Source organism: Lepisosteus platostomus, chromosome 18 (assembly GCF_059453375.1).
Source record: "Lepisosteus platostomus isolate fLepPlt1 chromosome 18, fLepPlt1.hap1, whole genome shotgun sequence".
Classification (NCBI taxonomy): Eukaryota; Metazoa; Chordata; class Actinopteri; order Semionotiformes; family Lepisosteidae; genus Lepisosteus; species Lepisosteus platostomus.
The window spans coordinates 19,847,295-19,853,294 of record NC_142628.1 but is presented as its reverse complement, the minus strand read 5'-3'; positions in this window follow the sequence as shown (position 1 = coordinate 19,853,294).

Below are 6,000 nucleotides of genomic sequence, written 5' to 3'. Positions count from 1 at the left end.
ACTGCACGGTCCGGGTCCGGGCCCTGACCCGGTTCTGGATAATGCCAGCTTAAAGTGAAAAATTCTACTGTACATATTATGTTTCTTATTATGGTATATATGTATAATATAGCGCGACCGCTTCACGAAGCTAGAAAGAAAGTTATCCGCCATTTTTATTTTACCTGCAATTGAATTTGCCATTAAAATCATTATTAATACCGCAGCTGCTAAATAACTTACCTAAAAGCGTTCAGATACAAAAGCACTTGAGCTGTAATGTTTGTATACTGTTGGCCCGATGACCTACTTCAAGAAGAATTGTTACATAGACCGCCAAGGACTGTCATCACACTTTACGTCATAAAGCGCTTTAAAACTTTAGACAAGTTCAACACCTCATATTTTGTACTGTTTATCATGGTAAAAGCAACTCAAAGCAATTCTAAAAATGATCAAAAAGGTAAAAATACAAGCTTATACGAGCTGTCGTTTTAACATTTATAACATATATTTAAACAAAACATATATAATCTATTTTAATAAAATAGAAAAGTGTTCTTAGTCTTCACTTAAAAGCTGTTAGAAGCTGCCTTTCTGACAAGAGAGTTCTGTGAGTTCCACAGTCTCAGTGCATTAAAGTCAAAACCAGTTGCTTTTTATTTCCTGTTTTACGACAGAGCAAGGAGGGTGTCCACAGACCACTGTGCACCTGCAGACTGATATGGGGGGTAAAAAGTCTAGAAGTTAGTAAATAAGATTTTAACATATGTTCTAAAACACACCGGACACCTGTACAGTGATGCCAACACAGTGATCTGAGCTCCTTCTTTGAGTTAAATCCTAGCATCTGCATTTTTTACAAGTTGTTGCTATGGCAGAGCATGATCAGAGCATAACAGAAACCACCCATTTTCTAACCGCTTCATCCAATTCAGGGTCAGGGGGTCAGGGGGTCGCGGGGAACGGGGGAGCCAGAGCCTCAGAAAGTAATAAGCAGGAGATACCTGGGACTGGATGGTAGTCCAATGCAGGGAAGACACAGACACTCACCAATTATCCCAGAAGCCAATTAACCTACCAGTAGTTCTTTGAACTGTGGGAGGAAGCCGGAGCACCCAAAGCAAACTCATGCAAACATGGGGAGAACATACAAGCTCCATACAGATAGCACCCCAGGTCCAGAAGTGTACCCAGGGCCTCAGCACTGTGAGCTAGCAATGCTAAACGCTGGGCTACTGTGCATGCTAATTTCTAGGCATCAGGTGATCAATCAGGTAGTGTTTCTCAGATAAAAGGACACCAGTTATTTAGTATGAGATTCAAATTGACCTCAGAACAAAATATAACTTATGTTATATAACTTATATAGAACTTACTACAGCATAACTGTCTTATTTGGCTCTTGTAGAAAATATTAACAGCATGCCTATTAAACATACAGTATCTAGCAATCAGCAATCAAAATAAAAACATTTCCAACCATGGAAACTGCCCAGTTAATGAAGCATTTCAAAGACATTAATCTATTCAATAATTACAGTTTTAAGTAGATAACAGATTTATATTCAGATTACGAAAGCATCATAACAACTGCTGCTTGTGTAAGGAATCCATGAATACCACTGTACATGAGAATTCCACACCTATTTGTAATCAATACACAAAATCCTATTGAATTTCAGGTACTTGTTTATTCAGCATTGCTTGACTCCGCGGACTCCTTGTTGTTTCAATATTCTAGCAATAGGACTAATCGCCAATACAGTGCCGTTGTAATCTATTCCTTCTGCCAGCAGAGGACGGTATTCGCACAGCCAGTTCAGGATAAGATACGGTCCTCGCAGTTCACAGTACAACTGGCCAAAGCCGTATTCGGAATATGCTCTCGATAACCTCGTTTAGTTTAAGTACGGCCATATTTCATATCAACCCACAGATGAATTGCATAAACACTAGAATTCTGGTTGTACTTAAATTGACCTTATACGTTTTGGATTATGTTTAACCTTCTTCAATTTCTTCAACCATATTTTGAGATGATTACGTTTACAGAAGCAAATATTATTCAGTGCTTTTTCTTCACTCCTTTAATCAAACCCACATTTCTATAAGGAGGGCCATTGTGAAACTCCCCAAAGTGAGCTGAATTAATCTTTTATTCTTCACACCTGCGAAGTCATTCCTACATTGTGTAATATGAAGGCCTTTCATTATTCACGTATACTACAACATCTGAAAATAATGGGTCTTGAAATAGTTGAATGAAAGAAAATCCTGAATAACTCCTCCAAATGCGTGTTACACTTTCATCAAGTACACACACTTTGAATGTGATGAACTATAAAAAGTTATTTTAACCATACCCAATGGAGCTCAGGAGTGCGATTGCATACACAATCATGTTTTCAGTGTTTGGACATCAGCCGTACATCAGAACAATCATTTCACTAACACAGCTCCATGTTGAGTGACTTCCCTCCAAGAACACAAAGTCACTTTCCCTTAGCAATTATTGCATGGACTTTGATTATCTGCCTTCTGCATCAAGCCCTGTATTATATACGGTACAAAGCCAAGCTTTGGGATAGTGCTTTGTTTGGATCCTTGTCTTGATCCTTTTGGATCCCAGGCTGCTCATTTGCAAATGAGTTTTGACATTAATTATAGTGACTATAGCAATGAGCTGGCACTGTGGTTCACAGAGCTGGGGTCCTGGGTTCAATTCCTGGGGTGCAGTCTGGATGGAATTGTATGTTCTCCCTTCATTTGTGTGGATTTCTTCCAGGTGCTCCAGTTTCTTCCCACAGTCCAAAGACATACAGTACTAGTAGGTTAAGGTGGAACTACAGTCCCAATTTTGCAGACACAAAATTATTTAATTTCAGTCACAAAATAAAATCATTGACATTATAGAAAAACTTTACAAACTCAAAATTGAGCACAAAATCATGAATTTTGTGAAAGGACTGTAAGTTACGCCATGTTGTAACAAATTCGCATTCAAGTTCCACACAAATTGCGATGTGATGCAGCCCTTCCTGCTCACTAATCACTGTAATGACTAATGCAATGTGATGTAGGAGAGAAAGGGTATAGGTTATGCAGCAAACATTTCACTGCAAAAAACGTTCCATTCCAAGGTTCTTTATGCAGAGTTAACAATGTAGTATTATTTATTGGCAAAAACGTAAAAAAGTTGAGAGCAATATTTCCATTGGATTAAACGAGATGTATTCACAAGCCTGCTCCTTTACAATGTCACAGGGCCACAACAGATTATAGGAAGTTTTGCTGCCTCGTTCTGAATCGCAGAACATGGTAATTCTTTAACCTTGAAATGTAGTCTATTTTGTGATGTAATGATGCAATGTCCCTTTACTGAGAGCCAGCAATCAACGGATGTGTCTGATCGTGAATGGTTTTCCCTGTTGTTTGTTGTATTACTTGGTGTTGCATTTTAAGCTGTGCATGAGGCAGGACCCGGAGGCTGCTGCTTCTGCTGGTGCTTCTGCTGGGATTGAGGAAGAGCTGAGCGCCATGTAAGGCAAAGACACTGCGTTCCACTTTATCAGGTGCCTGGAGTGTAAGAGCTGCAGATAATATTGAGTCACATTAATCCCAACATATTTCAAATATTATGAAAATTAAATAAATTAAATCAAATAACTTTCATTAAAAAAATCAATCACTCTTTACCTTGCTTTTTCAGTTGTTTTTAAGGAAAATTGATGCCGAGAATGTGTGAATACTGCTTTTTGATGGTTCCAAGACCAATGTGACCTGTTCTATTGCCTGCTAATTGTACGTTCCAGGTTGAAAAATTATTTTTAGGAGGTCAAGGTGTATGAATGATAAGAGAAAAACTGAAATAACCACAGCTACGCAAACACCAGTCCACCAAAAAAAAATCATTTAATTAAAATAAGGTAACATTTTTTTTTCATCATCATACGGATGAACTGTGCTAAATGTGTTTCTAAAAAGAAAAAGCAGGACGTGAGTCGTGAGCCAAGATCATGACTCTTTTGCTCTTCTTCACATCAGTTTTCATCTGCGAGGAGGAGGAGGAGGGCGGCTCCTGATGTGCTGACACTTGGGGAAGTGCCTCTGTGCCGGCCTGGGGGCAAAGCGCCGGCCGCAGTGAGGGCAGGGCACGTAGTCGGGGTTTGGATTCGCGGGGGGCTGGGGCAGGTTCACAACTTTCCCTCCTTGCGTGATCACCTGCTGCACCTCCCTGGCCTGTTTGATGCTCCGAATGAAATCCTCGTGCTTCTGCCTCCAGTTGTTCTTTCTCAGCTGGGAACAGGAAATGAAACCAATAAAACAGCTTCCAGAAAAAGTCCAGACTAGCACTGCGTACACAGTCTGGTCACAAACCATTCACAAGGCAAGAAAATATCAATACAGTAATAACGTAGCTTTCTGGGGCCACCTTTCAGGTCATTGGGTAGAGAGTACAATTTACGTAGTTATGGTTTTGTTTCCTGTGAGTGCTATTTGCTTGATATGTAGATTTTTACAACAGAATTCAGAAGTCACTAAGACACATTTATTCTGTCTGGCAAATGTGCCTTTGCGGCAGTTTTTCAGAAGAGTACTTCATAAAACACTTATTTATTGTTTACATTGATTTATAAGCTGAGTCTGACTCTAGGAGAAAAAAAGGGAAGCTTGGAAAGAGTTTAAGGATAGCCTTTACCACGATTGGCGGTTTAACCTTCTTCTTATGGATGTATGTCTCCAGTTCTGTTCCCTTGGCCCTGTGCTTGAAAGAGTCAAAAACCTTCCTCTTTGAATTCTGAAGCTTCTTGCAGATCTTGCTGTGTTTCTCCAGCCTCTCTACAGCAAACTTCCCGTGACACAGTTCACAGGGCACCAGCTGAGGGTTTCCACTCTGGCTATTCTCATATGGAAATTGCTCAGCGGTAGGGCACATCAGACTTGTAGGGGACAAATATCTGTTTTCCACTGACAGAGTTTGTTCATCCAGACATGTGGTGTTATTTCTGAAGTGGCCCTGTGCGGCCTGTGCCGCTGACACGTCGCTTTCAGGGAGCCTTGCTTTCTTGAGATACTTTCTCCTTCCACAGGGGACGTCTTCTAGCCCACGGCTGCAAGGGCTCACTTGACGTCTCTCCTGATGGGAAAGCGCAGAGGGAAAGTGCGATTCTGCGCATCCGCCATCTTCCATTGGAGAACCATAATCAAGGTTGTCTCCTCTGATAGGAAGGGCTTTCCTTGGAGTGAAGGCTTTTTGCTTCTCCATTCTGCAGGTCAGAAGAGGCACGGCCTTAGAGCGGTGGTTGGCCCATGGTCCTCTGGGGCAAAGCTCGCTCTGCCTCGCCTCTATTTTCCCTTCCGGCCACCTCTCTGGAGTCTTCCATCTCTCTCGGAACCATCCTCAGCTCCTCCTGAGCTCTGAAGAGCTTCGCCTGCATCATGGCCTCCTTCTGGCGAATCTCGTCCTTCATCATGGCCTCCTTCCGGCGCATCTCATCCTGCAGGCTGGCCTCCCTCCGGCGATGCTCTTCCTTCAGCGCGGCCTCTGCCTCGGCCACTTTTCGTAGCTCCTCTTGCAACTGAAAGTGCTCCTTCCCATTGGCATGAGAAGGGCATTGCCCTGGAGGGGTCGCCACCATGGGGAGGACAGTCCTGTCCTTAGGTTTGCGTACTCTTGAGCCCCTCCTGCCCGGCCTCTCGCAGGGCCTCTCATGACCATCCTGAGGCGGGGTGGGGGCAAACAAGGAATCACTCTGTGCGTCCGGGCGGTCCACAGCCCGAACCTCACCAGGGCCGGAGACTTTCCTGTTACCCATAGGCTTCAGGGGGTAAGACCGATCATACCCCACAATGTTCTTCTCGGGGCCCTGTTGGGCTTGGAAGCGATAGCTGTTCCCCATCTTCTTCTCCGCAGCATATTTGACATATTGGAAACATTTTCTCATCTTCTGTAGAGCTGCCTCCTGCCGCCGATTGTACATGGCGATCATTTTTTTCTCCTTTTCCTGCATCAGTTTC